At 37.6% G+C, this 7,779-nt stretch overlaps 1 protein-coding gene across 1 annotated transcript in view; it reads left to right on the top strand.

The window, feature by feature from the left end:
* Positions 1-657: 657 nt before the first annotated feature.
* The window catches only part of LOC101163302 (somatostatin receptor type 5), a 63,259-nt gene continuing 56,137 nt past the window's right edge, over positions 658-7,779 (top strand). Inside the window, exon 1 of the mRNA XM_004066117.4 lies at positions 658-792. The gene's annotated coding sequence lies outside the window, so the exon portion shown is untranslated. The remainder of the gene's footprint in view (positions 793-7,779) is intronic.

Raw genomic sequence — 7,779 nt, 5'->3', positions numbered from 1 at the left:
TTGTTAAAATAACTTTGCATTTCTATAATGTTATAAAACCTAACTAAAACAACACTTATGATAATTACTAGTGTTTTGTTTTCGCAATAAAATAATCAGCTGAAACTTTTTTTTTTAAAGAAATAACTGATTTGCTTTCAAATACATACATCTCTTTTTTTTCCCAGAGAAATGTTTGGCTAGTAGAAATCTAATTTGGCTGGTAGACTTTGGATGTTACCATCTCCTCTTGCTAAGCATCAAATAAGTTAATTTAGAGAGTAACTTATAGCCACAATATACCATTTTAAATTTTTGAATGTCATGTCCAGGGCTCCGTAGAATTAGAAGTAAAGTACAATGTGTCACCTGCTGTTCGTAAAACAAACACTTTTTTCCCCCAAGTTCACATTGTAAAATGGAAGGATGTGAAAATGTCTGTTTTATCTATTTAGTATTTTCTTTAATGGTTTATGAGTGTGGTGGGGTTTTTGCAGTGCATATTGGCATTTTTTTTATTCCCTGTTCAACACTAGGAGTATTGATTGTAAATATTCGGTTAAAAATCAGATGCGATGTTTCCGTAAGGTTTATATGCGTGGGAACCGCTGTTTCCAGTCAGTCGTGGCTTCGCTGTGGAAGTGGGTTGAGGGCGTGTCGCGGGTCGGGGGAGGGGGCTCGTCTTGTGGCGTCTGTCAGCTCAGAGACGAACCTCACGAGCTGTGTGCACTTCACCCGCTCCGCCTGATTCCTTCCTCACCTCGAGTACAACTTTTAACTTCCCCCTGATGAAATCCCCCAAAGAGGAGAATGGTATGTATGTTTCACACATTTGTCTGTCTGTGTTTTTTTCTTTTGATATTCATGCACAAACGCTGGATCCCGGGGGTTCTGTGTTGCGATCGCTCTCTGGGCATGTTAAACTAACATTTCAGGTAATACACAATGCAAAAAGGCTTACATTGAAAAATACATTTTGCCCATTCACTTTTTTTGTGGTGAGTTATCAGGACAGAAACCGGAAAGGAAAGTGAATGGACACCCTGTTTTTTTTTTTTTTTTAATCCTCCATCTTCCCCAGGGATTTTTTCCTAATAACAGCAAATGTCATTAAGTCATAAACGTTCCCACAGCTAGCCTACAAGCAGCTGTATCTTTAAATCTTTAGTAGCAATTTTCCTATATTAATTGTACCAGCATCAATGTTTTTTATTTTTGGATCCAGATATTACTTTAATATATTTTTGGGGTCTTCATTGAATGAAATCAAGACTGTAAGAACCATTATGTTCAATACAAATATTAAACCAGAATCTCTGGGGGGAAAAAACAAAACATTTTTAATTATATTTGACTTGGAAAAATTGGACCAGCAAAAAAAACACCAATGATAAAATGTTAAAGCAGTGGACACCGATCAACTGAAATGAATAAGTAGATAGAAAATATGGGAAGATGATAGAGGAGATGAGTAACAATTGCAATGGAAAATGGACTGAAGGTGAGGAGAGAGGTGGAAAAGATAAAAAAAATGGAGGTTGTTGGAGGTGAAATAGAGGTAAGGAACACTGTGAGTACATCAAATGTGCAAGAAAAAAGCAATTCTACTATTTCATGTAGTGATTCAGCAACCTTTCACGCATTCCTGTTGCTGAAGTTTTATTAGAAAAAATTAAACGAATCCCTCTTTCCTTTCCATCTTTCCCTCTGTTGCTTTGAAGGGAGGGTGGCTTTTAATTTAATTGCTTTACATCCACTTTGTAGCTTTTAAAGCATTTTAGTCCCATTTTCATTCTCTGATCCACTTGGCATGAACTGCGTGGTTTTGGATGGTTGTGTGGGTTGAGAAGCAGCTGGTAAAGCTGTATTATGGAAGTAAAATTCAGCAGGTGTACTTGCTCTAAAAGGCTCTACTGCACTCATTTCTAAATATATGCTACCTGTGAAGCTAGGACAAACCGTGCATGTGACACATGTTCAATAATGTGCTAAACAAGTTTTCTACTGTTTACTATCTACCACCTACACTTGGAAAACATTTGGTGTGAAATGTGAAATCGGTGCAAATCTTGCAAATCTTGCTTCAGACTTTTTGTACTACAAATCTACATTTATTTAATTCTGCCCCCCCCCCCAACACTCCATGATGTGGTTAAATTAGTACCAATGAGTGTTTTGGAAATATAGGCAGAGTTGAATACATTTTTCTTCTTCTGGATTTGCCTTCCCACACTTGGGCACGGACGAAAAGCTACTGCAGACATTGATCAGGCTCTGGCCAATTTGTCAGCTTCTGTCAGTCTTTGCAGTGAAAAATGTGGGGCCAGCTATGCCGCTGTGATGAAGACAGGACCAGTAGAACAGAACTCTGGAAATCCATTAATTGAACAGGAGCAGAGGAAGTGGACTGCCTTGGGGAAATAAAGCAGGTGACAGCCAATTTGTAGATCATGTATCTATCTTACCCTTTTACTCTGTTGTTGTTCCTGAGAGTGGCTTTAAAAAATACCAAACCTGCCACCGATCAGACACATTATAACAATACGGTTCTCCCCCAAGGAAGATCAATATGACAAATGAACACACACACACTTAGAAGCAACTACATTAAATTGACTGACAACTAAAATGAATAACTTTGATCATCTCTTCTAAATGCAGTGTTCTGCTGCTTTCTATTGGGTTGGCAGGAGGATACAGTTTCTGCAGCTATAACACGTCCCTGTGAAAGTCTGTAGGGACAATTTGACCTACAGCTCTTCTTTTGACTTGCTTTGTAAATTTCTCAAGAAGACTTATGGTCCCAGTTTTTGCTACATACTTATTTGGTAAATAGGGACCCAAATATGAAAAAAACCTACAGTAAATGTCCAGAGGATTCTGTGTGGTGGATGACATAATACTTAACCAAAGGCATGGACTTTTCTACAGCTCCCAAAAGTCTCGTTTTTTGACTATTAAAACAAATGAGTTTTAAAAACCCTTAAAAGTGATAATAATAATAGCAGAAAACATGAAATCATTCAACATGACCTAACACTGTGACAAGGGATGGTTGCATTTGAAGCTATGAACACATCAGGCATGTGACACATTCAGGGATGCGCTAAACGTGCTTTATTAAATGCGTATTTAAATGCATGTAAAATATCAAAGAGGTGCAAATCTTGTAACTTTTCCTCCAGGCTTTTTATTCACAGTTTTATTTGAATATTATCATATAAATCCGGCCGGACACAAACTGCAATTATTAAAGGGCATGTTTCAGGAGTTTTTAGTTTAAAGAGGTGCAGTCAGAAAAAATTCTTGAAGTTAAGGTCCAGAAATAAAATTATGTCTAAATTTTCAGGTTCATATATTCTTAAGTAGCCAAGGATTGGTGGCATATTTGCATGTAATTAATATCTAACTCATACTTCAAATCAATTCAGTACAATTGAAAACTTTTGACAGTATTTCATGTCACTTAACATAAAACACATGAAACTGTTCGCCACACCCACACAATAAGAAAACTACCAGGACAACTGCCGACATCACCAAGAAAACTAGATGAAAGGAACACCTCCCCATTGAACAAATGTTTGACATTTTTCAGTCTATGAGGGTTGCATTTCCAAGCTGAAAATTCCTGTTTAATTCAGCCTTTCTGTAGGAATAAAAATTCCTAAATGACCCTTTTACAAGTTTCCTCCTTTCAGGAACTTCTTCAGCATGTTGGCAACTTTATTGATTGAATCTTCATTCTCTGTAATTCAATTCACTTCAATTTTATTTGTATAGCCCAACAGTTGTCTCGATGGGCTTTGTGCATATAAATGTAGGGTAAAACAGAAAATCAAAAGGATCATGAATACACACAATTCAATAGAAAGATTCTAAACTGAACTAACTAATCTAAAACGTTAATTTGTCTAATACGCGTTAAGGAAAAACTCCTAAAAAAAAACGGATTCCGGAAAAAATGAAGAAACCTCAGGGGTGTCCATATGAAGGAGGGATTCTCCCCCAGGATGGACAGGCGATGCCAGAACTCATGTAGAAGATTTAACTTATCTAACCCTACAACTACACATATAAAGTCCAACAGATGAGCTTCATCCAGATGGAGTCAGGGGGACGACTGACGCAGGATCAACAGCCAAGTGCAGGAGCAGTAGTAGAGACAAGGTACACGGCCAGGCACAGAAGCACGACGAGCCAGAGGCAGGATCCACAGGCAAGTGTAGGAGAAGTAATAAAGGCGAACAAGTTTTGAGGCTGGTTTAAACATTTTCCCTTAATGTGAGTGTGGAGGCTAATAACCGGACGCTAACTTTAGCCGTGTCCAACTTTTAAGGTGTGACAGATAGATAACCCAAAATAAACAACACAACCGTTGTTAAAGTAGTACCTTCTAAATATATTAGAAGAATGAATCCATCATGTCTACATCTTTATTATTGTAAGGTTATGTGAAACATTTGAGTCAGTCGCCACTTGGTACATGGAAACAACTGTCTCCATAAATCCATACTCCTGGTTTTGTCTGTAAATAGCAGCTTTATGTTTCTTTGAAGTTGAAGGCTCTTCATCAGTTTCCTCACTGGCTCTTTTCTCCCAAAAGAAAGTTTCCAAACACGTCTTTTTGTTTGGCTTTTGTTAACTTTTAGCTTTGGGCTTATAACTTAGCTAGTGCTCCAAGCAAGCTGCTCCTTCATTCATGCGACGCAGCAAGACAGGCGGATGTGGTGAACAGAATCCGGTAGTTTTCCAAAACAAAACTTCCTTCTGAATCAGAAAATAAAAAAGCGGGAAAAAATCAAAGTTGGCATATGCGTTTGGGTTTCGGAACACTGCAGTAGATGGATGGAAGAATAAACCTGAGACTACCAGTCTTATTAAGAGAAGGTTTGTCCTTCTTGACAAAGATGGCTTCTTTCACTCCTCGCTCTAGTTGTTCAGTGTTCAGTGTTCTGAAAACCCAAAGTTTGTTGATTAAAATATAATTTTAACATTTTTCTTCTCATATTTAAACTGTAGTATAAGAAAAATAAGCACCAAAATTGTTAATATTGACTTACATTTACTTTTAAATGAAGTCCACTCCTTTTTAAGTGACGTCTTTGGCGGTGCCTTTTTATGACAGAGTTTTAGGGCCAGTTTGCAAACAATTTGTTTGTTTTTTTATTTCAACTTTTAAATCATACATTTACGAGAAAATCACTGTTAAACTACGAGATCTTAAGTCGTAAATTTATGAGAAAAAATCTCGTACATTTACGAAAAAAAGTCATAGATTAACGAGGAAAAACACCAAAGTTGTCTGTTTATCGGAGCCTAGCGTGAAGATGAAAGATGTGGAGAATTTTGTGAAGCTTCATTTCCAAATAGATTTCAGAAACAAAGAAATTCTGAACCTTTTCGCGACCTAAAATCAAATTATTGTCAGTGTAGCTGGCTTTCCGGGTTTGGTGTCGGTAAAGCAGAGTTTCAAATGTAAAATAAGATCAACATATACCACGATGAATATTTTCAGTTATTCTCTGAAAAACAGGATTTTATTACTTGTGTTTCTCTTACTTTTTTTATTGACCTTTAACTGAATAGTTACAAACAAGAAAAATACATTTTAGTGCAGCAAAATAAAACAAAAAATGAGAACAGCTGTGGCTGACTTCTACGCCTTCAAATATTTTTTCAAAAATCAAATTTTTTAAACTGAATTTGCCAAAGAAACTTGTTTTATAAAACATTTTTTAAAGTGAACAATAGTTTCAAGTTTCTGAGTAGAAAAACAGATTCAACGTTTGCAAATCAATATAAAGTGTCTAAACTAAACATCTGGGTTGGACAAAACTTTTTAAGGCATGAGCCATGAATAAAGTAAACATAAAAGGGCACATCGTAGAGGTAAATCTTCTTCTCTTTCTGCTTTTCCCATCAGGGGTCGCCACAGCGAATCATCCTTTTCCAGCATATAAGCATACAGCATATAAGATACACACAAGAACATATTTTTCCTACAGAGAACATTTATTTTATAGACATGGATAGAACACTCTTCTTGTGTATAAATTATTCATATACTGTAAACAAATTAAAGTAGATGTGTTCAGCACACATTTTGACCCTCAGTAACTATTTCTGGTATTTTTCTGACTTCAAATTCTGGTGCTTTAACCAGTGTTATTATTATTTTCACAGACAACATTTGATAACATTAATGCATTTTATTTAAAGTGCCTTTCTTGCCACTCAAGGACACTGTACACTACAGAAATTACAATGAATAAATAAAATCAACACAATAAAAGCACAATAAAATCAGCCAAGGGATGGATAGGCAATCATAGAAGAAAGACAGATTTAAATAGGTGAGTTTTGAGTCTGGATTTAAAGATAGGTAGTGAGTCAATGATACGGAGGTCCAGAGGGGGAGAGTTCCATAGTTGAGGGGCCGAGTGACTGAAGGCTTTGCTCCCCATGGTGACCAGTCGGATGGGGGGTACAGAGAGCTGCAGGGATGAGGAAGACCGGAGAGAGCGGAAGGGAGTGTAGATATAGAGAAGATCGGATAAACAAGGTGGAGCCAGAATATGGAGAGCTATTAGGTTAAAGGAAGAAGTTTAAATTGTATTCTGAATTTGATTGGGAGACAGTGGAGTTGCTGAAGGACGGGGGTGATGTGATGAAACGGTGGAGTTCTGGAAACAATGCAAGGACCTGAATTTTGGACCAGTTGGAGTTTATTGAGAGCTTTTTGGGGTAAACCAAAGAGAAGAGAATTACAGTAATCAAGGCGTGAAATAACTTATTTATGAACTGAAATGGAAGTGAAGTGGATAGTGAGGGAGGGGCGAAGACGATTTATATTGCGCAGCTGAAAATAGGCAGATCGAGTAATTTTGTTAATGTGGGGTTCAAAGGAGAGAGAACTATCAAGAATGACACCCAGGCTCTTTACCTGAGGGGAGGGGGAAACTGAAGCAGAGTCAATGGAGAGCGTGAAGTTTGGAACTTTTGAAAAGGTGGATTTAGAGGCAACAAGTAATAGTTCTGTTTTATCACTATTAAGTTTAAGGAAGGTTTGAGTGAACCAGTTTTTAATTTGATCAAACAGGAGGTGAGGGAGGAGGGTGGGAGAGAGGAATTGGGTTAGAGCTGGGTGTCATCAGCACAACAATGAAAGTTGATATTGAATTTACGGAAGATGTTACCAAATGGAAGGAGGTAAGTGATAAATAAGAGATGACTGTGATGAGGCTGGGTGTTTCACAGATCCAGGCAGTCGTGTGCCACTTGCAACTGGTTTATTTTTCTCCACAATTCCCCAAATGCAATAATCCTCAGTGAAATTATTTTACATATGTTCAACAGCATTACACAGGAGAGGAGCACATTCCTGTCTTCCTTCATTGCCCTCCTGCGACAACTAACCTCTCCCTCTTATATACTGTAAGCCCCTCCCATTAGGCTGACTTCTCAATATTCCTCTGATTAGGTTTTTTCTTGTAATTCTGGCCATTTCTGCCAACCATGTACAAAGAAAATAAAATAAAAAACACAGAATAATTCCAAACCATTTAGGAATAAATCCCTCCATCCCAAATACTACAAACAATAATAAATAATATTTACATGAATAATTTTTTTCCCCCCACATTTGTGTGATCACGTCATTTCCGTCCACTGCTCCCGGTCGCGTCTTACCAGCTGAATAGGCGACGCCTTCGTTTGAAATTCGCGGTTCTTAACGGCTCCCGGTAAAGCGCATTGAGTGTGCACCCTCAACACAACCCACCCAAGGAGCGCCCGCCT

This window comes from Oryzias latipes, chromosome 1, assembly GCF_002234675.1.
Source record: "Oryzias latipes chromosome 1, ASM223467v1".
Lineage (NCBI taxonomy): Eukaryota > Metazoa > Chordata > Actinopteri > Beloniformes > Adrianichthyidae > Oryzias > Oryzias latipes.
This window is presented reverse-complemented; position numbering and strand designations above follow the sequence as displayed.